A 26,486-nucleotide genomic window follows, 5' to 3' on the forward strand; every position below is an offset into this window, starting at 1 on the left:
CATCCTTCCTATGGTATGGTGCACACAATACACCAAGTGCAGTCTCACCAACCTCTGTTGTACTGAACTCTTGTACTGAATGCCCTGACTGATGAAGCCTGCCATATATCTTCTTCACCACCCAAGCTGTGTTGCCACTTTTAGGGAACTATATATTTGTACCTCTTGGTCTCTCTGTTCTACAACACTCCCCCAGGGCTCTGCTATTCACTGCTTATGGCCTACCCTGGTTTAGCATCCCAAAGTATATTATCTTGCACTTGTCTGAGTTAAATTTCATCTGCCATTCCTTTGTCCACTTTCTCAGATGATCTAGATCCTGTTGTATCCTTAAACAGCCATCTGCATCATTCTACATCCAATGGCAGGGTTTTATTATTAAATTGAGGTTGTGGTAACTCTGTAATATTCAGGTGAAGAACCACAAAGTGAACAAGTCACAACTTAAATCTCTGCTGCAAACTCTAGCAATTGGCTCTATCAGTCCCATCAAGAAAGAGATGCACTGTGGATACTCAACTGTGATCACACCAAATGAGTAATTGTGCCTGTGATCAGAATGAGCATGCATGCAGCGTGTGTGAGATCAGACTGCATGTGATCAGAGCGAAAGTGAGTGAGGCTGTGATCAGAGCAAGTGTGCAAGTGTTCGCTCCCATTGTGTGTGACCAGAATGAGTCCATGAGATTAGTGAGTGGGCATGTGATCAAAGCCACTGTGTGTGTGATCAGACTGAGTGTGATATGTGTTGTGTGATTAATGTATTTGTGATCAGCAAGTGTGACTGTGGCCATAGCAAGAGGGAGTGTGTTTTGTGTGCGTGTGTGCACGAGTGCGTGCCTGTGTGCATGTAATCATACCCAATGTTTGTTCAGAGTGTCTGTGGTTAGTGAGTGAGGATACGATCCATGTGAATCTGCCAATGATAACACCATGATCAAGTGAGCAAGTGGTCAGAACCGGTGCATGAAAATGTTCATAACTCCCGAGTTAAATCTGCCTGTTGATGACCTGGAACAGCAGCTTCTTGAGTCCTATCTGCCATTTGTACCTCAGCAGCCTGATGGTCACAATGGTCCTCTGTCTAATGCCATTGCTCCAGACTGTATTTTCTAAGCCATTTACTTTCTCATTCCCAATCATCATTAACACCAGCTTGCAGCCTGAGAGCTTGTTTTTCCCAAGTTCAGTCTTGAGGAATTGGATAGCTGGCTCTCCTCTTCCCCTAGTTGCAGGACTTTAATACACCTTGTGGACACTCTAGCGCAAACCTGATGTTTCTCATTCTGTTGCCACAGGGACTGGTTGATTTGGATGGTGAGGTGCACTTAAGGGGAAGGTCGATAAACACAGGAGAAAGAAAGCAACATTTCAGTGAGCTGAGTTGTTGAGAGATGAGAGGGAGCAGGCACGTGGAACAGATGTGTTACTACACCATAAGTTTCATGTAACTTTCAGTACGGTAAATTCCTGATCCCTGTGGCATTTCTTGGCACCTGGACTATTCTGGTATTTTGTGACTTCCAGCATCAAGGATAAGAGGAGCAGCTGCATGTCAACACCACCATCTGCATGTTCACCCCCAAGTCACACAATACCCTGACATGGAAATATTTGGCTGTTCCTGATTTAAGTCTTGGCATTCCCTCCCTCACAACACTATGGGAACATTCTTACCAGGTGGACTGCAGTGGTTCAAGATGTCTCGCCACCGCCCTCTAAAGGGCAACTAGTAAATGGCAGTAAATGCAGAGCATGCCAGCAACACCCATATCCCACAACTAAAGATAGAAACAGACCATTAAAGAGGACCTTATTTTATAGTGTCATATTCAAGAAACAGCACCCAATGATTCAGAGCATGAACCAACTAGGAAGGGTTTTGCCAAGAAAAATAGTGGGAGCCTTGTCAGAGTGAACTGGTAAAAATTGAGTAAATTTTTAAAGCTGTAAAGATTTACATAAGACGTTGAATTCAGAAGCTATTGAACATAAGATGGACTCATTACTTTCCTCTTATTTTTGCAAAATGCTAACCTGATAATTCTTTAGCAAAATGAGTCATGTGCATCTCATTTTTATTGAGAAACAGAGGCCATCCAAGATAAATGCCAAGCTTTTGATTTAAGCCATCATAATAACCCCACAACTGCACAACACTACTTCCCCCACATAATGTTCTTCCATCGCATCATATTACTGGTTTATTATTGCAACCAAGGCATCTGTTCTTTGTTTATTGAAAATCAGCTAAAATGCAATGTGCCCCCTCCAATAAAAATAAAATAAAAGTTGTGGAGATCTGACCTACAGCCTGAAGCAATAGAAGGATTTATAATGGTGAAAAACTCATCACTTGAAATGGAGAGGTGGGAATGAATAGGCAGAGAGCTGTCCAAGGGCACTCTCCAAGAGGAAAAGGATCAGCCAACATTAGCTTCTCCGCAGCAACAGCCACAAGCAAAGACCTAAATGACAGTCTCATTCACTCTGTGAATTGGATTAGTTATGAGGTTGCATGGAGTGACGTGAGATATCAAACACCAAACATCACAATCTTTCAATGTGGCAGAGTTCCTAGGCTGTACTTCAGGCTAAAACTGAACTGAGAATCATTCCACAGAGAGGAAGAAAATTAAGACTCCCACCTCCTTCCCTCTTCACGATAGTAGCAGCCCTTAAACAAAAGCAAAACGCAGAGGATGCAGGAAATCTGAAATGAGAAAATGCTGGAAATGTTCAGGCGTTGTCTGGAGAGAGAAGTAGAGTAAATTTTTCAGGTGAATGATCTAACATTGGAAATGGAAAAAGTCTGAGGCAAATGAAAACAGACCTGTCCAGATCAGTCACTGTTGGGGTTGTCCTTGAGGGTTGTAGAGTCATACAGTACAGAAACAGACTCTTCAGCCCAAATGGTCCATGTTGACCAAGATATCAATCCGAGTTAGTCCCATTTGCCTGTGTTTGGCCCATGTCCCACTAAACCCTTTCTATCCACGTTCCTGTCTAAATGTCTTTTAAACATTGTAATTGTACCCGCCTTTACAGCTTCCTTTGGCAGCTCGTTCCATATACTGAACTAAGAGGGTTGCCCCTCAGGTCCCTTTTAAATTATTCCCCCTCACCTTAAACCTATGGCCTCTAGTTTTAGACTCCCATACGCTGGGAAGAAGGCTGTGACCATCCGCTTTATCTATGCCCCTCATGATTTTACAAACCTCCATAAGGTCACCCCTGAACCTCCTACGCTCCAGGATAAAAAAAGCCCCAGCCTATCCAGTCTCTCCTCATAACTCAAGCCCTCCAGTCTCAGCAATATCCTTGTGAATCTTTTCTGCAACCATTCCAGCTTAATGACATCCTTCCTATAGCTGGGCAACCAGAACCGCACAAAATACTCCACGTGAGTCCTGATGTTCCACATCCCAAACTTCATATCAAGGAGTAGAAGTTGGCTGCACGTGAATTCTTTTAACGTTGCAGTGGCTGTTGCACCCCAGTGAGATCTTGGTCCAGTGACTAAGCAGCTTGAGGTGATGAGAGAACAGATTCAGAGGCACAGACATTTTGATTTGGTTGCTCTTTGACTTCTGTAGTGGCTGAGGAATCTCTCTCCAGCCCTGAGACCATGTTGTCCTTCCAGGACCTCTGCTCTCAGCACAGGAGATGGCCAGCTCCAAGAACAAGGCCAGTTTCAGGAGGGCAAGAAGAACACAATCTTCACAGAGCCCGGTTTGCTGCCAAGGCCCACCAACTGATGACCCACCAACTCACTCTAATGTGCAAGAACTGCTCCATAGTTACACTGCACACATCCCAACCCTGGATGCTACAGATTATGGGAAGGAGGACTGCTAACTCTCACCCTGAAAACACCCTGACCCACGTCAGATTAATTGGTCCTCTGGGTGACTTCAGGGTCAGAAAAGACATAATCCTTTGGAAAGCATTGACTAGCAAGAAGAGCATAGGAAAGCTAACTCCGATGAATTCCTCCTCCTGATAAAATGCTTGGAACAGGACCTTTCCATAATCAACATGCTGTTTCATCAGAGACGTAAGGTCTCATGGCAATAGTCCTAATTCATCGCATCTGTTGGGTTATGTCATTGCCTGACTGAGAGACCACAAGGATGTCCATGACAGATACCAATGACCTTTGCACTAACCATTGCCTAATCTGCTTTGATATCTCAATGAACCTGGCCCCAAAACATTGGAAACAATAGAAAAGTTGAAATCAATATAAAGGTCTCAAGAAACCTGCAATGGTAGCTCGTCTTAGACAATACCGTACCAACAACCCAACAACTTCCAATATACTCCCAAGATACTCTTGGCTTCTCGACTGGAAAAGGCCAAGACCAGTTTGATGAGAATAACCAGAAGATCTAGAAGCTATATAACCACACACCTAGAAATAGCTCTACAGGAACATGAAGCCCAAGGTACAACAGAAAAAGGGAGGAAAGAGTTCAGGAGATCCAGCAGATTGTTGATACCCACAGCATTATGCCGATTCTTCAAAAGTGTTCAGGCCACATTTGGCCCAAACACCCAACAGAGCTAAACACAAAAATGCAAATTTATCAAGGACTGAAGAGCAACTGCTTTGAAAATCACCTCAACTGTGACTGTGGCCTTGACACGTGTCCTTGACTCCATCCCACTGCAAACTGTCCAGTCCTGTCTCACCACCACCCCAGACCAATAAGAGCTCAAAATGTCCATATGGAGTGGACAGTGTTGCTGCTGAAGTTTTAAAGCTCGGTGGAGTGTTCCAACCTCAAATTCACAACCTCATCTCCCACATCCAGGAAGAGTAATTCATGCCAGTGGACCTTGGAGATGTGCTAGTCTTCAAGAAAGGAGATACATCCTAATGTGGTAAGTGCAGAGAGTTCTCCTTGCACAGGGAATGATATCACCAGCGTTCTCCTCCACCTCCTCCTTCCTGAGGCTAAGGAGCTGCTCTGAAAATTGCAGTGTGGATTCTGCCTATCTAGAGACACAGTGAACATGATCTCACTGCTCAGAACTCCAAGAGCTATGCAGAGAACCAACACCCACTATCTCCCTGAGACTTCTCTCAATCTTGCTGCACCTGATTTCCAATAACTTTCCCATTGGACTTAATCTATTGGACATATAAGAAACTGTTCAAACTTCACCACTTCTGCTGTAGAAAGGAAGTCATGGCAACTTCAGTTATCGAGCTACAGTACACAGATAACGCTTGCCAATGTGCACATTCAGTGGCCAAACTCAAGTCATTGTTGATTTGTTGGACTGAAGCAAACAAGAGAATGGGCCTTACACTTAACATTCACAAATCAATAGCCTCTTCCCCACCCCCTTCAAAAAGGTCCATAACTCAACCCTGGAAAACATAAACCACTCCCCATTTCTTGGGAGCCATCCCTCAATGAACACAGGCAAAGTGTTTGAAGATCATGACCTTTACGCCAACACAAAGCTTATGGTCATCTGGGCACCAGTGATCTCCACCCTCCTGTATACTGTACACTCCATAACCATTAAAAATGGAGAAGGAATGTGCAGGGTGACATTTAACCTCAAGCCCATGATTTGGAAGCACACAGAAGCCCAGCATAAACCGCAGAAAGAATGTGTCATCTCCCAAAATACTCAGCTATCCATTTTATCAAAGTACCTGTTGCCCTACCAATGGAAGAATCTGCAAGTCCCACGTTGGGATCATCAACCACCTCAGACCCCAGGGAACTGGAGTGGAAGCATGTCATCCTTAATCTCCAGTAATCACCCAGAAAGAGAGATAACCAAGTTTTAATTTGCTGAGAAAGGAGGATGAGGGGAAAGAGAGAACAAAATAAAAGTTTCCCAATAGAGTGGGAGGCAAAAATGGCTAACTGAGCAAAGGGGTGATGATACAAGACAAATGGGGCTGGTAATTGAACAAGTAAAGAAAATGTCTGAAGGAGGTGTAGATGGGAATAGCAGAGTCATTATCTGAAATGGTCACACTCATGATTCAGTCCATAAAGTCATAATTTTCCTAGCTGAAAGATGCTGTTCCTCAAGTTTACATGAAGACAGAGTGATCAAAGTGGGAGAGGGAGTTAAGGTGGTGAATTAAAGTGACAGTGGATCAGAAACTTTATCTCACACTTACCAACTCAAAGCAAGATAAGATCCAAAACTCTGATCTGCAGTTACATTTAATTTAATTGAAGTAAAAAGTGAAAACGTGGCAGGGGAAGGAATAGCTGTGTTCTGTCATTTTCTAAATTACGAGGCAATGGTCCTTGGGAGATACCATGGTTCCAGTGTGTGAGAAGCATGTTCTCTAATAGCACACTTGTTATTTGCAGTAGTGTGCAAGATTCCACCACTAGTTTGACAACATTTGTTGCAGCTTATACCATTCTGATGTTTCTCAATGCAAGGTTTCCAGGTGTGAACCAAATCTTCATATTAGGATGTTAAATTGAGTCCATTCCAGTTAATAACAAGCGCTAACTCAATTTAAAACATCCTGGAATATCCTTAATCCATGCTGCATTGATATTCCAAGGAATCTATACTGAGAAATTTAATCGTAACAAAAACAAAGAATATTTAACTTCCAGTCTCCTGATTTGGAATTTGGGATTTCAACCCCAAAGTATCTTCTGGTACTGAAAACATTAAGGTAAAAAATAACAATACAAGAAATAGGAGCAGGAGTGGGGTCTAAAGGTCCTTGAGCCAGTTCCATAATTGAACAAGATCATACTTGGTCTGATATTGGCCGTGGCTCCACTTTCCTATCTGTTCCTCATAACGCTTGATACACCTATGGAGCAAAAATATGCTCCGTACTGAATACATACTGAAAACCTCAGTACTGAATACATTGGTGATTCTGCCTTCAAAATTTTCTGTGGTAAAGCACTCCAAATTTCATAACCCTCCTAGAGATTCAAGTCCATCTTAAATGAGTGATCTCTTATTCTGAACATATGTCCCCCAAGAGAAAAAACATTGCTTCAGCATCTACCCAGTCAAGCTTCCGTGAATCTTATATAATTTAATATCAATAATGTTGTCAAATAAATAACAGGGAATGAACAAGCAAAATTAACCCAGGGTTCAGGTGATGCTTGGGTTAGGGAAACATCTGAGTCTAAATTAGAAATTAAGTTTAACAGAAGCTTGATCCCAAGCTGCTCCCAAAATTTCCAAAAGTTGAAGGGATCCAAATTTTCTGAGTGGATTAGATTCAACCAATGTGTAGACTAAAGCTTAGGGCCACAAATGAGAAAATAGGGAAGGTGAAAGTTCCAAACATCTCAGTTGAGATGATCGTAAATGCAATGTCTGTTACCTGTATAATTATATAAATTGCCTTCATAATTAGTATATTAATCCTTGTAATTATGTCGAATCATCCGGGATCAAAAGAAGTAAATTGTCCCATTGTGCCTGAAAAGAGATATCCAATTAGTTTTAATCCCCCTGCCTTTCCTCTGTTGGCTAATAGTATTTCCTCAACAAGTATTTATCTCTTTTGAAATTATTATTGAATCATCTTCACATTCTCCCACAGAGAAATGTGGATCAACAGTAAACCTTGGAATTATGGAACTATAATGGCACAGAATGAGGCTATTCAGCCCATTTAAATACCAATCTCATTCACCTCCTTTCTCCTGAAGATTATTCTCTCAAGTGCCGATCCAAATCCCTTTTGAAGGCACTGGTTGATTCTATTTTACCAACCCCACATCATAACCTCAGTGAGCTAATGTGAATCAGAATTCCTACTCAAGTTCCCCCTATTGTATTGTTACAGCAACAATGGTTGATTATATTAAAAATAATTAAGAATGTTTCATTCAGCGAGTAGCTTTGAGGTGCAGTGATTGCTCTACAGGGTAGCCAGTCAGTCCCACAACAGCTAATGGTTCCTTTGATACTGTTGGTTAACGTGAAAACATCGACAAAGATAATGATGAAACTTTGTCTCTTTGGACAGTTTCATGTGACCATCAATGTCCAGCAGAGTCACAAGACATACAGACGGAGCTTTGTTTTAACACCTCATTGGACGATTTAGGTGTTGGCTGTAGTTCAGTGAGCAGAACACTCCCTACTAAGTCATGCATCTGCAACTTGAAACTTGAGCCCAAAGATCAGGCTGACAATCCAGTATCGAGCTAAAGGACTGTCACACTGTCAGGGCTCTCACCATTGGTTGAAACATTTATCCAAGGTTCTGACCGCCTTCTCAGGTAGATGTAAAACATTCTGTAAATTTAATTCTTCCCAGTGTCTTGGACTAGGCATATGAATAGATCAGAACTGGATATCATACAGCAAGTGACTCACTGCCTTTCCACAAGCCACAAGTCACAAGTCAGGAATGTGATGGAATACTCTCCACCTGCCTGGATGAGTACAGTGCCAACAACTTTCAAGAAGCTTGACACTACCCAGGAGAGAGTAGCCCACTTGATTCGCACCCTTTCCCCCACCTTAAGCTATCATTCCCTTCGCCACCAGTGCACAGTGACTACAATGGGTAACATCTACAAAATTAACTGCAGTTACTCACAAAGGGCTACTCCAAAAGCACCTCCCAAACCCACAACCTCTAACACCAAGTGGGACAAGGCAGCGGATGCATGGGAACACCACCTATGGGTTCCCCTCCAAGTCGTATGACATGGAAATATATCTGTTTCTTCATTGTAACTGGGTCTAAATCCTGGAACTCCCTCCCCATCAGCACTGTGAGAATACTTTCACCAGAAGGATTGCAGCAGTTCATGATAGCAACTCACCTCTAACTTCTCAGGGGTCATTAGGGGTGGTCAATAAATGCTGGCTTTGCTAGCAACACCCAAACTCCAAAAATTAATTGAATAGAAGTATATGCCTGGAGAGTCAGAAGACCTCTGTGCTCAGATCTCTGGAGACGGATTTGAACCCACAAGTATCTGACACAGAGGTGACAGCACTACCCATTGATATGTCCACAGCCATCACATTAGTCATGGTAGTGTAGCAGTTAGTGTAACACTATTACAGCACCAGTGACCTGGGTTCAATTCTGGCCACTGTCTGTAAGGAGTTTGTACGTTCTCCCCGTGTCTGTGTGGGTTTCCTCCAGGTGCTACGGCTTCTGCCCACATTCCTAATAAGACATACAGGTTAGAAGGTTGTGGGCATGCTATGTTGGCACCTGAAGCATGGTGACACTTGTGGACTGCCCCCAGAACACTCCACGCAAAAGATGTATTTCACTGTGTGTTTCGATGTACATGGGACTAATAAAGATATCTTTAAAAAAAATCTTAAAATGAACAAAACGTCAGCAAGCACAGGAAGAGTGATATTTCAATGCATAAGGACCCAGTAGTGCCGCACTTGTAGCAGAAGGCTGAGAGAGGAGACAATTAGTTCCTTGTTTGTTGTACCTGCCTCATAAACAGCAGCTACCATAGTGAAGCCCTGATCAGCAAGTAGTAACAGAGGTTTGCTTCCAGTGGTGACTTTAGCCCCTATGAAGGAAAGTTCCTTTAACACATCATTCTACATTACCATAGGCTGCACTGTGACCCTTCAATACTGCTTAACTACTGGTGTATGTAATCTCTTGTGACAGACAGGGTGCAGGTCAGCTGGCACATCCTTGGGCTCACCACAGATCAAACCAAAATCCTGAGGAGTGAGAGTAATATTCACAGCAATTTAAAGTGGAGTGTCGATAACAGTGTGAAATATAGAGATAACTTGCAAAATACCTCAGTGTGAATTAAATTAAATTAAATCCCTCTGTTATCAGTTGGTCTCCATTTAAATTATTACTTCCTAACAGAAGAAAGGCAAGATTACATTGCTGTGGAAAGTAGGATAAATTGATATATATATGTACCTCATTTTTAATACATACATTAACATAATTTATGTATTATTGAGCAAATAACAACAGGGTGTCTTTCCCAATGCAGTGGTGAGGGAATGTTTCATTGCCAGTCAGAAAATGGGAAGGGCAGTACTGAGGGAATGCGGCACTGTCAGTGGAGCGGCACTAAGGGTGTGCTGAGGAGTCTGAAGTTCAGCCATTTTGATGAGATTTTAACCTGAGACCTGTCTGTCCCTTGAACTGGATCTAAGAAGTTACACGGCATTTTCGGAGGAGAGCAAAGGAGATCTTCCCAATGCCCTGGTCAAAATCTGCCCCTCCTGCCACAACAGTGATGCAGAGTATTTGCTGTGCACACATGGAGTGCTACCATTCCTAAATAACAACTTTGAAAACACTTCAAAGGTGCTGCAATGGGACATCCTGAGATCACGTAAAGTGCAAGAGAAATTCATGTGCTCTTTATAATCATTTACCTGAGATATTTGTCAAACACATTGATGGTGAACTGACATTGGAAGTACTGAATCCTGTTGTTAAAAGCTTTAAAAAATTGCTCTGCACAGACAGATTGCTTATCTGTTTAATGCCATATTTGAAGAATGTCATTTCTGACAGTACAGTAATCCCTCATTACTGCCCCTCTGGCAGCATCGCACTCCCTCACTACTGCCTCCCCAGCAACGTGGCACTCCCTCATTACTGCCTAACAATGCCTTGCTCCCTCATTACTACTTCTTCAGCAGTTCAGTGCTCCCCCATTACTGCCTCTCTTGCAATGTGGCACTCCCTCATCACTGCTGCTAAGCAGTACAGTGCTCCCCCATTACTGCCTCTCTTGCAATGTGGCACTCCCTCATCACTGCTGCTAAGCAGTGCAGTGTTCCCTCATTACTATGAAGACAAAAGAGACTGCAGATGCTGGAATCTGGAACACGAACAGAACGCTGGAAAATCTCAGTGGGTCAGGCAGCATCTGTGGAGGCAAAAGGTGTATGTCCACCTTTTGGGTTGAGACACTGCATCAGGAACCAAAATAGGCCCTGATGCAGGGTCTTGACTCAAAACCTCGACAGACGCCTTCTGCCTCCACGGATGCTGTTTGAGCTGCTGAGTTCTTCCAGCGTTCTGTTTTTTGTTCCTTTCTTACTGCTTCTCCAACAGTGTAGTTCTCCCACAGTACTACCCCTCTAGCTGAGCAGCACTCCTTCATTATGGCCTCTTCAGAAGTACAGTGCTCCCTTAACACCACCCTCTAAGCTTACAGAACTCACTGACCACTGCCTCTCAAAAATATAGAGCTCCCTCACTACTGGCAGTGCAGAACTCAGTGCAATGTTCATTCAATACTGCCTCTCTGGCAGTGATTCAACAAATCAAATTATGCTCTTTCAAATAAAAAGACATACCAAAGCTGATATCAGTTTGGCAGCTGATTAGATGAGAATGTTCTGTTCCCTCAAACATCCAAAAAACAATCTCAGGACAAAAAAGTTTACTAAGTTGAAATACTAACTGCAAAAGTTTGTGTGAACAGGAGGAGATGGATGTGTTTGTACCTTCTGACTTTTATCATCGAATTGTTTATATTGGCACACACAGTAGCCCATATTGATATAACCAATCATCTGATGGGTAATTGTGGGAAAATTAATTTATTATTAAATGTGTTGACATGCCTTAATTAAGTTGGGTGCAAAGTTTCTTTAGAGGATAATTAGTTGGCAAGAAACAGAAATTAATGATGTGTGGAGTCATGAAAACTTGTCTTACTAATGTGACAACAACCAGCCAATGGATCACTTTATAATCTGACTTCAGGATCTGATTATAAACCAAAACATGAAAATCGGATTTCTGAACAGTCCAGGAACCCATGAACACTACCTCATTATTTCTCGTTTGCACTATTTATTTATTTTTGTAACTTACAGTAATTTTATGTCTTTATGTCTTGCACTGTACTGCTGCTGCAAAACAACAAACTTCACAACATATGTCAGTGTTAATAAACCTGATTCTGATTCTGATTCTGAAATCACTGAATGTAAATGTTGGAAGATCTGAAAAGAGATCATCATTAAATTCATATTGTCAAGAGCAGAACAAAGTTGAACAATGTCAATCTATTCAAGGATAATGGAAAAGAGTAAGTGCCTTCACTTTTCTGCATCTCCAGCATCAGGTCAGGCTTTTGATTGAACACCATCAAATGAGAGAGGTCTCAAGACAGCGGCTGGGGAAAGGGGAAAGATTAAGTGGAGCTGCAGACCTGGATAGATTTGAGATCGGTGTTGTTGCAGAGAGATTCCTTTAATTCTCCATCCCATTCCCACTCGATCTGACTATAGTCTACTGTTCCAACAAGGCCAAATGTAAGCTTGAGAAGTAGCATATCGTCCTCCACTTAGGCACGTTGCAGCCTTTGCCACTTAATAATTAAACAATTTCAGACAACTTGCTTTCCCTGCTGTAAGAGTATCCAACTGTAATATTAACTCAGGTTTTCTCTCTCTGGAGGCACTACCTGATCTGCTGGGCATTTCTAGAATTCTCTTTTTGGTTTCAGCAACAGCTCTGACCTCCATTAACATGTCCTTTTGTTTGTTTTCTCCTTCTCTAACTTCCCTTAATTTATTAACCAAATAATTCCATAAACATTGAGATCACCTGGGCAACCCTGACCTCACCCTATCAGAGATATTCCTCTTGCTCTGTCCATTCCTCCTCCAACCTCTCTGCGACTTAAAACTAACCTGTTTTCTCACTTTCCCAACACAGATAAAGGGTTTTTGACCTGAAGTGTCAGCTCTGTTTCTCTCTCCACAGATGCTGCCTGACCTGCTGAGTGTTCCCAGCGTTTTCTGCTTTGTTTTATTTCAGGGCCACAGCTGTTGTAGAGTCATAGAGTCATCGACATGTACAGCACACAATTAGATCCATGCCAACCTTTTAGCCCATCTAGACTCATCCCATTTGTCCACATTAGGACCACATCCTTAATCAAGAAAAGAAAATCAGGCCATTCTGCTGTTCAATCGACAAAACCCACACCTGTGACTTCTTTAAGTTCACCTGCTGATTAGCCAAATGGAGTTATTCTGCCACTGCAGAACTTGAGACAGCCATAAGGGTTTAGGGAGAGTGATGTGAAGTACAGACTCATAGTGAATGAAGGCTCTGATACTGAAGGTGCAGCAGAGTTAGGATACCCCTTGGGGGGGGGGGGGGGGGAGATGGGAACGTGCCCTGAAGGCACTGGAGAGATGTACTGAAGAACAAAGTCAGAAGAAAATTCCAATATTCTACTTTTCATATTCTGGGCCATTCTAAAATCTGAGCTTCCTTTGGACAAAACCCAATATCTAAATAGTGCTAACCACCCTATCTGTGGAGAGATACAGACAGCACTGTATATTGTTGAGGACTGTCCTCTTATCCAAACTCGAAGTCCACTGAACAACTCTGGACTGCAAATGATATGTGGTCACATGGCTTTATCGTCACACAAATACTAAATAGACTCCTAATCTCATCCAAATATTTCATAGGCATAATTTGTATTTCATTCAGCTTTTTACCACTGCTCAGATTTCAATCCTGCAAATTACACTGGAATTAGGTACATATAAAATGGAAATCAATGCTCCAAACATTGAACATAGAAACAGAAGAAGGAGGGGGCCAGTCAGCCTTCTAGCCTGCTGGGCCATTCAAGAGGGCCACGGTTGACTTTTATTTAACCATGTACCACTTGTTATGCCATGCCCAACATCACAGGCAGCCTCTCCACCCTGAAGCGGGGCTCTTTCATTGTTGCAAGAGCATGACGAAGGGCAGGGATTCACGCCAGCACGGCAGCAGGTGGCAACAGGGACGGTGAGGTCCATGTCAGGTCCCCAGCTCAACAGGAATGTCAGTAAAAAAATGATTTTGTAATAACACATAAGACATAGGAGCACAATTAGGCCATTTGGCCCATCGAGTCTGCTCCGCCATTCAGTCATGACTGATTTTTTTTCTCAACCCCATTCTCCCACCTCCTCCCTGTAACCCTTAACCCCCTTACCAATCAAGAACCTGTCAATCTGTGCCTTAAAGACACCCAATGACTTGGTCTCCACAGCCCTCCATGACAACGAATTTCACAGATCCACCACCCTCTGGCTAAAGAAAGTCCTCCTCATCTCAGTTCTAAAGGGATGTCCCTTTATTCTGAGGCTGTGCCTTCAGGTTCTAGACTCTCCTACTAATGGAAACATCCTCTCCATGTCCACTTAGTGCCTTGAAATACTGACTCCATTACTGCTCTCCTTCCTGGGAAAACAACCTGAACACTAAGCAAGATACCAGTATAGCCTTCCAGTTAGATCCAACAAGCCCCAGCCTTTCATAGTTTGCTTTATATGGATTTAAGACCCTGGTTTAGGTTATACTAATTCACTTTCAGTCTTTATATAAAATTCTATCATTATGATCACTCTTCTCTGAGGCTTCTTCACCTCAACATTTTTAATTAACCCGTTCTCTTTGCACAATTCTAGATCTAAAATATGCTACTCCCTCACTGTCTCCTCAACATGCTGATCTAGAAAAACAACCTCTGATGCAATCTGTGAATTCATCCTCCATACTATCATGCTAATTTGGTGTTCCAAGTGTACATGTTAATTAATTTCCCCCATGGTTATCGATGTTACATGAGCTGCTGATGTAAAGCCCTTCATTTACTCTACCATTTGGGGGATTCGAGACCAATCCCTCTAATATCTTTTGCGTTGTAGCTCCAGCCAGACTGATTGTAATGCCTGATTTTCTGAGAGAGCTGTTCTCTCCGCTATCCCATTCTTCGATACAAAGGCTTTCATAGTTTCCATTTTGTCTATCTCTTCTAAAAGAATATAATTGGTGGTATACTCTTATGTTTGTATCCTGACAGACAACATTTATTATCACTTTATCCTTTCTCTTTAACTTCCTTAATTTTGCCTCACTAGAACCCTACCCCTCTGCCACTATGTAATTTAAAGTCTTATCGGCAGTCCTGGCTATTCAATTCACCAGTTTATTGGTCCATGTCTAAGTCAAGTGAAGCTCATCCTAATGAAACATTTCCTTTTTTTCCCAGCACTGGTGTCAGTGTTCCATGAATTAAAATATGGATATAGTCAGGCAATATCAGTGAAAAGAGAAACAGAATTAATGTTTCAGGTTGAAGTTGTTCATCAGTCCAATCTGAAACATTAGCTCTATTTCTCTCTCCACAGATGCTGCCTGACCTGCTGAGTGTTTCCAGCATTTTCTGTGTTTATTCCAATAAATTGAAGCCCATTTCCCTTTGCCAGTTTTTGAATCATGCATTCAACTTGTTGATCTTGTTTGCCAATTGGCACATGGTTCACATGGTAATCCAGAGATTATTACCTTAGTAGTTCTGCTTTTGAACTATGACTGCTTACTCTTCTTCAGCAGAACTTCCTTCTTTGTCCTATCTATGTTTTTGGTTCCAACGTGGACCATGAAAGTGGATCTTTCCCACTCCTCTTACCTGCCAGGAGACATCCTTAAACCTGACACCAACCAGAGCACACAGCCTCCAGGACTCATGCTCGTGGCTGCAGAGAACATTATATATCCCCCCTAATTACACCTCCCCTCCTCACCACAACATTCATTTTCACTTCCCAGCTTAGATGCTCATTCCTACACTGTACTGAGGTCAGTTTATTCATCCTCCTTGCAATCTCTGTTCTCGTCCACACAGGCTGCAAGCATTGCACACCTGTTGGACCAATTCAAAGGCTAAGGATACTCCAGTGCTAATTTCAGGATCCCTATACCTATCTCACTTGTAATCACACCCTCCTCTCCCTTTTGACTGACCAGTTCTGCAGTACTTTATCTAAGTCTGCAGAAAATAAGATAAGTCCTCTGCCACCACTACATCCATTTTCAATCCCCAGTTTAGATATCCACTCTACCATTGAACCTCCAATGGTGACTGCCTCCTGGAACAAAGTGTCCAGGTAACACTTCCCTTCCCTGATGCATCACAGTGTCTGAATCTCAGACTCCAGCTCATCAACTCAAACCCAAAGTTTCTTGAGCCACAGTCACTCACTGCAGATATGATTGCTGCAACACATCACCTGCCCTGCCATGTCCTTCTTAACTTATGTAATTTATTTTTTAAAATGTAAACTTGTACCATTGACCTTGCTCACCAAATTACATGCTCACTGGATACAGCATTTGACAGGCATTGCAAATTTACAGCTACTAAGACACACTGGCTGAGCAGAATCCACAGATTTACATTCCCACATGTTCCAAATCAGTTGTCTTCTGTTAACAAACTCTAACTAGTTATCCAATGACCCAGCAGACAACCTGCTTACTACTTTATGCAAGTTAAAATGAAATCAGTCCACTGCTTACCAAGATTCACATTCCATTGACGCTGCACACATTGGGACTGCATTGAATGCTTGTAATCTAAAATTAAAGAGGAGATAGGCGTAATAGATGGGGGGTCTTGTATGCCCTGCAGGGCAACTAACTTTGCTTGTATCTAATCATCAATGAATATAGATAATGGATAATAATGAATAATGCTAAACATTGTGTTTGGCACAGACATCATGGCTGAAGGGCCTGTCCTGTGCTGTACTGTTTATGCTCTTTGGATAACAAATCCCCATGAAGATGTTTACCATCTGCACTCACTGATACACTTCAACATGAACTACAGCAAGGAATTCAAATCTCACATGATCAGTGAGGCTCTGATGAATGTGGCGCCTCACTGATAGTAAATCCCACTGAATTTATTGACACCAGTGAAGTCATAGCCAATTTGACTGTCAAAGCTGTCAAACAATTCAAAATATTTCTGAACGTCTTTGATAGAAATTCAAAAAAAATTCAATGATTATTAAAAATTAAACATGCTATTAAAAATGTAAAAGAATATTAACCTATTTTTTGAAAAAATTAGAACAAAAATACTGGAAAATACTTAAAGCATTCAAATACTTCTAAATTAACTTAAATTAATTAAAAAACTATAAATTACCTGTCTCCCTCATATAAAATGAGTGGGCAGATTCCCAGTATAATAGCTGGGAAATTTATGCTCCAACACTTACTTCATGCAAGTCCAAAGTCAGAGCAATTCCACTTGGAACTGCTGGCTTTGTAGTGGAGATTTCAGACCATTGTCATTCATTCCTTGGGTGGTTTGTAAGACATGACTCTGCTGATGCGAGCCTGACATTTGTGCGTTATCAGTCCAGAATACTTACAAGCATCGCCTAAAGGTTGTGCACCTGTATTGCAAAATACTTCATTCCACTCCACATGTCTATTCTTACATTAAAAAAGATTTGGCTAACTGGGTATAATGCATGTCACTGCAACAAATGAGATTTGTTATATTTGCAAATATTTGGATTTATAGTTTATAAGCTAATAACTTACTCAGAATGAGAGATGATGCATAGAGCTAACTGTGTTGTTACATCATAGGCTACTTCATCAATCTATTAGATTTCTAAAGAAGTGCATTCACTAACCAGCAATGGATGTGACTCCTGCTTCATGGTAATTTACAACTAGATCTCTGAAAGTTCAATTTCAATATCCATTGTAGAAGTGATATACCAAGGGATTGCCAAATGTCATGGTCGATGTTTTATGGAGAATAAGGACTTTTCAGTAATGGCACCTGTGGGACTCCTATTCAGCCTTTCTCCCTCTGAAGACACTGATCATATTAAGCAACAGAAATACAGGACAAGATTTTACAGTCAATGGATAAGTGCTCAAGTCCTTAATTTATCATACGTGCTTTGTAAGATAAACATGCAAAAGTTCATCTGCAAGTGAACTAATTGTATATGATCATTAAGGTAAAATTGCCAGCTCCTCTTATTTATTTATCTATCTATCTTTTTCTTTCTCTCTGACACACATACTCAGTGTGTGTGTCACGCACAGTGTATATACAGTATACACACACACACAGACACACACAGACACAGGGTATACACACAAACAGACACACACACAGTGTACACACACACAGTGTATACACACACACACACACACAAACATACACACACACACAAATACACAAAATCATTCCTCATTTGATGAAATACTCCTGTTTCATTCCAATTCATCTTATTCTCTGATTCCTGCTAATATAAGAATATCAGATGATCAGATCCATCACAGTGGGGAAATAATGAGCAGTTCTCCCTCTGGAACAAGGACAATCACTTACAATAAACTTAAGAACTCTTTACATTCATCAGTGGATAAAAGCAATAGTGCTGCACTCCAGCCACACATGCCCGGTATAATTGATTATTTTTACTGAGTATTAATCTATAAGTACTTAAGGCCTATGTGGAAAATGCTTTTAACACTGTACCAAGAAAGCACTGTACTGTCAGAGGGACAGTCCCGAGGCAGTGAAGACCACTGTCAGAGTTATATCTACCATTGTCAGAGGAGCCAAACTGAGGGAGTGCAGCACCGTCAGAGGGGCATTTCAGGGGCTGATGCACTGACAAAGGTTCTACCTATCAGATGCGACATTAAAATCTAGTCCAGTCTCTTTATTCAGCTGTAACTTAAAGATTCCACCGCATTACTCAAAAAAGAATAGAGGAGGTCCCTCATTCAGTGCCAATAAAAGCAAATTAACCACACACTTGCCTCATCAATGTCTTGCTGAGCATATAAACCTTTCTAAGCAACAATTTGTCCAGATTTTATAATTGTAACTGAAACACAGAACGTGGATCTTCTCCTCTCCCTGACCTTTAGGCCACGTTCCCAGTCCAATGAATATTGGAATAATATTAGGCCAATAACAGTCGCTCGATGTTACTGTAGCTGAACCATCAAAAATAAATACCAATTTATACAACACATAACATGGAAAGATGTCCCTATGCGATTCATACAGCTCCCTTCCGGAAAAGGGCACAGTTAATCCTGAGTTTTCCCGTGGGATGTTATTGGGTTTACAGGCAACCATCATGTTCACTAAAAATCTCTAACTGTTCGCAATGGGTCAATACAGAGATAAATCAGAGTTACACTGCTGGCTTCAGCTCATTCTAGGTGCTCTTGGAGACACCTGGGGGGCATTGTTCATGGAAACTGCTGAGAATAGCAATCCTCTTGAGCACTGGGTTTAATACGTAGAAGCACTGCACCCACAAAGAGCTCAAAGCAAAACGTGACTGGATCCTGAAGTGGCCTTCACATTGACTGCAGCAAATCAAGATTCACTTCCACTCTAACTCAGGAGTTGCACTGAGACCTAATCACACATGCCCTTGTCAACCAGCTTCCATTAACTCTAAAGGACTGCAGCCTGAGTGAACATTCAGAATCTCTCCCCACCCCCCCCCCCCCACTCCCCACGGTTCAGCATCATTACACAACATTATAACTGACAATGAACGGATGAAAAAACTGATGACAGTTTAGAGTTTATGTCAAATGTGGACAAGAGACAGAAACTGGTTGTCACTCTGTTAATTTACCAAGCAGGACACAGGGTGAAGATGATCTGTAGTTTAAATCTATACATGCATTTTTTAACATTGTCCCTCATACCTTTGATTAACATAAATATATTTCAGATCTGACATCAAAATATGACCTGGCATCAATAGCCATTTACAGAAGAAGTTTCTAAGTTTCTGCGTGTAGAAGTGTTTCCTAATTTCATTCCTGAAAGACATCATCTTTAATTTTTAGGCTGTGCCCTCCAGTTCTAGACTCCCCATACAGGAGAAATAGTTTCTCTCCATTTACTGCATACTACCTCCAAGCCAAAAGTCATTCCTAAGTTGCAGTACCAATAAATGCTCACAGTACTGGAAATGTGTAGGTTGTACAGTTGTAGTCTAATTCTAGTACTGTCCTGTAAAAGCCAAATGATCCAGTATGTCACTGATCAGCATGCTCAGTAACTGACATTTCAAAGTCGGCATCAAGACAACACAGTGAGATCCTCTGAACAAGTGTCAGGACAATGCTGAGGAAGTTCCCAATCCAGATAAGTTCATTGCTGAGAGATTCCCCAGAGCAGCATCATTAACTGACATAATCGGTCAAATTTGGCATGTGTTGGATGACCATACTTATACGGCATTTTTTAAAGACCCTTTTTACGTGGACCCCAACATCTCTTTGGAACTCTACTGCCTCAAGCTTTTCAATACTTAGGAAGTGTTCTGTTCTATCCTTTTTAATGGATGGGCTCTCCTTTGCCTTTATTGAAGTCCACTTGTCACAATTTTGCCTTTTTGCTCAATCCTTTAACATCTCTTTGTAAGATAATATTTCCATCTACACTGTTTATGGTGGTATCCATCTTTGTGCCATTAGCAAACTTGGATACTTAGCTTTCTATCCCATCGTCTAAGTCACCTGTAAATTGTTATGCCTGAACTACTCCAGTGTATTTATTATATAATACAGTAGCTGCAGCTGCAACAGGGATCCTACTGATCACATCCTGCCAAATTTACGACCTGCCCAATGTTGTTACTCTGTCTCTTGCCACTTGACCAGTGTCCTAGCCAGGATTATAGCTTGCCTTCAGTTCCATGAGCCTCCATTTTAGCTAGCACTCCTGTAGGAGAAACTTTATCCAGTACTTTCTGGAGATCCATATAAACATCATGCATAGATGTTTATTTATCTTCTACTTAGTCACCTGTTCAAAAAATCCAGCCAGGTTTATCAGACTGGTTCTATCTGATAATGAAAAGCTTCATGAACTTCTAGTATCGATAATTATAGATGCTGGAAGTTCTTCAATGCCCAGTGCTGGAAGATGTTTTTCTTTAATTCCCTGGTTTCCCTTTCTCAAGCTTTCTTAAATAGCAGAGAGACCTGCACAATTTTCCACTGAGAGGAATGGTCCTGAATTGAAAGAACATTGGAAAATTATACTCAGGCTACTTTAACACCCTCACCCATTTCCTTTAAACCTCTGGGAATTGTCTAATCCTGGGGATTGAATTTACGTTTATCACTGTTGTTTAGTTTCTGTTAATACTGACGAGTCCCTGTCCAACATGTCATCTTCTTCCTCTACTGTAAATACTAATGGAGATAATCCTCAACAGGTCTGTCATTTCCTAACTTTCCTTCAAAATAGCAACATTACCCACTTTAAGGGGCCCAAATTGCTTCTCACAGAATCGGATAATAGTTGCAACATGGAAGAAGTCCGTCCGGGTTCTATATAAAAACAATCCAGTTCACCCCATTCCCCTGCTCTGTGCCAAAAGCCCAGCAAATTCTTTCCTTTCACCAGCCCACTATAGGACTATACAATTGAATCTGCCTCCACTACTACTCCTGATTTCTGGAGACCCTTGTTGCTCAAGCCCTAGGCAGGGAACTGCATCAATCACCATTTGAGTCACAGCTGGAGAATGATCTGCAGTTCTGGTCATCACACAATGGAAGGATATGATAACACTGAAGATGGTGCTGAGATTTTGGATGTTGCCATGGCTATGTGGAGTGATGGGCTTTCACCAGAACAGAGGAAGCTGAGGGAACATTTCAGGGAGGCCTATAACACCGGGAGAGGCCCAGGACGAGTGAACAGGAACGACTTATTCCTCTGATTAGAGAAGGCAAAAACTAGGGGCATAGTCAAAATAATTGGGAGGAGAATTAGAGGGGAGATGAGGAATTTTTTTTCACTGAATTAAGAGTGGGATTTCAGAATTAATAACCCAAAGGGTGATGGAGGCAGAAACTCTCACTACATTTTAAAAATACCTGGATGATAACCTGAAAAGCCTTAAACCTACACATCTAAGGATAGAGAGCTAGGAAGTGAAATTAGCTTAAAGTATATTTTCTGCTAACACGGACGTGATGAATTGATATGGTCTCCTTGACAGATGTCAATTTTATGATTTTTTTTTGTCTGTTACATAGAACATAGAACATTACAACACAGTACAGGCCCTTCAGCCCATGATGTTGTGCCGACATTTTATCCTGCTCTAAGATCTATCTCACCCTTCCCTCCCACATAGTCCCTCCATTTTCCTATCATTCATGTGGCTATCTAAGAGTCTCTTAAACGTCCCTAATGCATCTGCCTCCACCACCTCTACCGGCAGTGCGTTCCACACACCCACCACCCTCTGTGTAAAAATCTTGCCTCTGACATCCCCCTTATACCTTCCTCCAATCACCTTAAAATAATATCCCCTCATGTTAGCCATTTTCGCCCTGGGAAAAAGTATCTGACTGTCCACTTGATCTATGCCTCTTATTATCTTGTACACCTCTATCACATCACCTCTCATCCTCCTTTGCTCCAGAGAGGAAAGCCCTAGCTTGCTCAACCTAATTGATTTGATATTTCTTGTAAGTTTCTTTATGTAGTTTTTTTTGCAGTTTTACCATCCTCTTTGACACCATTCATTGCTCCTTGCATCTTTTCCAATTGCCTTTACCTCCTTGGTTTTCCAAGTTAAGCAGAGCTCCTAATCCTCCATGTCACAGTAAGATCCATTTTGGAATGTCCCACCACTCTTCGGTGACTTTGCCAATTGGCAGATTTGCTCAGTTTGCAGTGTTCAGTCTCTGACTCAACATTTGTCTCTCAGTCCATCAGTGAGGCCCGCCCTTATTTCATTTTGTTGAAAGCCTAAAGCACGAGTGATACTAATAACAAAAAGTTGGAGGGGTGAATTTGATTTAATTTTAGCAGAGCATCTGACGTGTTACGACCTCGTATTGCTGACAGGAAATGAAAGCTCTCAAAGTTCTTCCCCAGTTGCCTTTGCTTGCTGAATGATAATTATATCCAAGTTCACTGATATCTTTTCCACAAGACTGCATGAACATTTCAGATGTTCTGCATAACTCAGCTGTAGCAGAAGCTCAACGGAACCATTGTTCACATACCTTCAAAATGCAGAAAGACGCCAAGAAACATGCATTTAACAAAACTACATTTATCAAACAATTTCACACTCACACTCAGGAAAAGTTTACGTGCAAGGCAAGTTTTTTTTCCCAGAGAGAGTGGGAGGTGCCTGGAACACACTGCCAAGGGAAGTGGTGAAAGCAGATACAAAAGCAATGATTAAGAGGCATTTAGAAACAGACCCCTAAACAAGCAGGGAATGGAAGGATATGGACCACGTACAGGCAGATGGGATTAGTTTAGTTTGACACCGACATCATGAGCTGAAGGGCCTGTTCCTGTGCTGTACTGTTCTGTTCTACATTCTATGCTTTACTTAGGCACGTATGTCAAATAAGAACCAATAACATGTGTTTAGTTAACATGAGTCTTCAGATAAAGTAGTTGTGAGGATTGGTGAGGCGAAGAAGAACATTGGAGATGGGAGCCAGAATAGATAGTATGTCCTACTGAGTCTGGTCTGAGCTTTGGTCTCTGCTCTACTTCCCTGCACAATTCCTGTAATACTTAATGCCCCATCTATCCAGCTCAGCCTTGGAAAAACTCGATGAATCTGCATCCACATCTCTGGGCTAGGAAATTCTAAAAGATTCTGTATGTTTCAGTAAGATCACCAATCATTCTTCTAAACTCCAAACAATGTCGGCCCAAGCTGCTCAAATGTTCCACAAAATATAACCCCTTCACCTCCAGAGTCAGCCGAGTGAACTTTCACTATACTTTCAATGAAGTATAACCCTCTCTAAATACGGAGATTAATACACCAGTGCCATCTCACCGATACCCTACACAGTTGTAGCAAGATATATCTATTTTTATTCACAATCCTCTTTGCAATTAGATTCAACATTCTATTTGCCTTGTTAATTATTTGTTGTATCTTATGTAACGCAGGTCTCTATGCACAGGAGCAATCTGTAGACTCCCTCCATTAAACTCCACGTGTCGCTACTCTCACTTACGTGACCTTGGCTGGGACCACTGTTTCTCTTGATGTTGATTTGTAATTTGGGCCACAACGTAAAGGACACCATATCAAAATTTGCAGATGAATCCTGTTAAATTGTACATTTCTAATGCTCCTTTTCTATTCTTCCTACCTTACATATGTCCTTCAAATTTTTGCCCACATACTTAACCCATTTCCCTTTGCAAACTCATTCCTTGTCATCATCACTACTGCTTCCTCACCCATCACTGGATAGTCAGACAGTTTGGCTGCAACACAAACAGCTCAGTCCACAAACTGATTCTTCTTCTCGACTGCTGTGTCTTCGCTGCTGAGAGCCCATCCCATTAAGGTCAAATTCTGACTTGTAACCAATCTGTCTCTGCCGGCCGTTATCAGTTATCTCATGGTTTCCCTTTGTTCTCCGCTCTCACTTATGTGACCTTGGCAGGCAAAATTTGCATGGTCTCCCTTATCTCTAAACTGCAAATCTTGCTTGCTGGGTCTCAAGTCTCAGGACTACCTGGCCTTGAGGAACATGAATTCCAGTTAAACTATGTTATCTTGTCTATCTGTCAGACTCGCATTTATCTTGTTACAATTCAATGGACCATTCAGTCACTGACCTACAATTTTAAGTTACATTTCATACACTCTGCATGTCTTTCTGCACACGTTGCTTTGCTTCTCTCTGTCCCCTTCATCCCCACCCTCCCTACCATCCTTTTGATGTATGATCTTTATCCTGTTTGTTGTTGCAAATCCATGAATTGGACTGAAGAGGTAGGAACACGAGTAGGCCCTATGGCCATTCAAAAAGGCCTTCGATCCATCTTCCTGCACTACCCCGTAAACACGATGCTACTGTACTACAAAAGTTTCTCCATCTCAACCTTGAAAGGGCAGTGGGGAGGTGGGAGTGGGGGGGTGCAGCAGTTAGTGCTGCTACAACACAGCTCCAGGGAGCCAGGTTTGATTGTGATCTCATGTGCTGTCTATGCAGAGTTTGCAGTTCCCTCTGTGACCACATGTGTTTCCACTGGGTGCTCTAGTTTCTTCTCACTTCCCAAATGATGTCTTGGTAGGTTAATTGGGACTGTAAGTTACCCCTTTGTGTGAATTAACGGCAAAAAGAATCAAAGGGGAGTCAATGGGCATGTGTGAGAGAGAATAAGTTACAGGGAAATAAGGGTCAGTGGCAGCTTGAATATAAAAGTGACAAAGAGACAGTGGCTCCAAAGCTGGGGCAAGGCATCCAGTGGTGTTTCCCGAGAATCGTTGCTAGGACCATTGCTTCCGTTGATGTAGATTAGTAACTAGGGCCACAAGGTGAAGGACACCACATCAAAATTTGCAGATGAATCCTGTTAAATTGTACATTTCTAATGCCTGGTGCAATTCTAAAGGGGTTGAGGAACAGAGAGATTTGAGTGTATGTGTGCTCAAATCTTCAAAGGCAGCAGAAGACTAAAAAAGTGGTTATAAAACCAGAGGGGATTTTGAACTTTATAAATAGAGTCAAGATGTACTAAAACAAGATAGCTGTGTTGAATCACTAGGTTGCATCCACCTTAGTGCTGGAACTAGATTCAGTCTTGCCTTCCAGAGGGAATTGAACAAGAACATGAAAAAGGAAACTTAGGACCATGGGGAAACACCAGGGAATGGATCAGCTAGATCTCAATTATAAATCACTGACACAGGCTGATAGTCCGAAGGCTGAATCGCCACCAACTCTACTGTAAGAACACTGTGCTTCTACTCCATGTGATTCTGTGCTCAAAGAACAGCAGCAAGTTCCAGGTTAGAAGTAAAACTCAGATAATCTGGCACCCTTGGGACTTCATGGTGTCGGACCAGCAGATTTTCCAGACTACTGGATATTATTCCCTATTAATAAACCAATACACATTTTTTTAAATGTTACACAATATGATAATAACTTTACCAATGAACTTGGTCAGTTTGAAGAGAGTATGGGAAACAGGATGCCTCTGTATCAAAGGGAGCACAGGAACAAGGCCCCCTGTGAGATGAACGGGTACACAAGAAATGGGGCCTCAGTGAGTTGAATTGGTGCACAGGAACTGGGATCCTGGCAAGTTGGAAGGGACATTACCTGGTGAGCCAGGTGCCAAAATATCGGATTTCTGAACAGTCACACAGCGAATTATTGGAGTTTTACTGTAGTTTGTGCACTGGAGCGGCAAAGTCACTATTGCACTTACTACTTTAACCACACAGGAGGCTACCTGGCCGGTCATGGGTTTACTCTGCTTGGATTTATCATTACTCATCTGGTAAATCAAAGGATGCTTGAGAAATCTTCAGATAAAATTATGGATCACAGCTAAGAGCAAAACCTGCTGTTGGATATCAAATTTGAGAGAGAATAGTTCAGCACAAAGCGAAGTAGCTTTTCATTCCCATCTGAAAGTGTCTGAGATCTCGCAGACAATCAGGGATGGAGCAGTACTGCTGTGAAGAATACGTAAATTCAGGGTCTTGAAGGTTCAGTTCAGGACTGATTTCCATTTTCCACTGTGTTTCCTGTGGAGTTACATCATTAAATCAGGATTAAAACTCAAGGACAACGTGTGCAGCAAAATCCTGGGATCATTTACCCAATATAGGACTTGAACCAACAGTTGAAT

Source organism: Pristis pectinata, chromosome 30 (genome assembly GCF_009764475.1).
Source record: "Pristis pectinata isolate sPriPec2 chromosome 30, sPriPec2.1.pri, whole genome shotgun sequence".
NCBI classification, from domain to species: Eukaryota; Metazoa; Chordata; class Chondrichthyes; order Rhinopristiformes; family Pristidae; genus Pristis; species Pristis pectinata.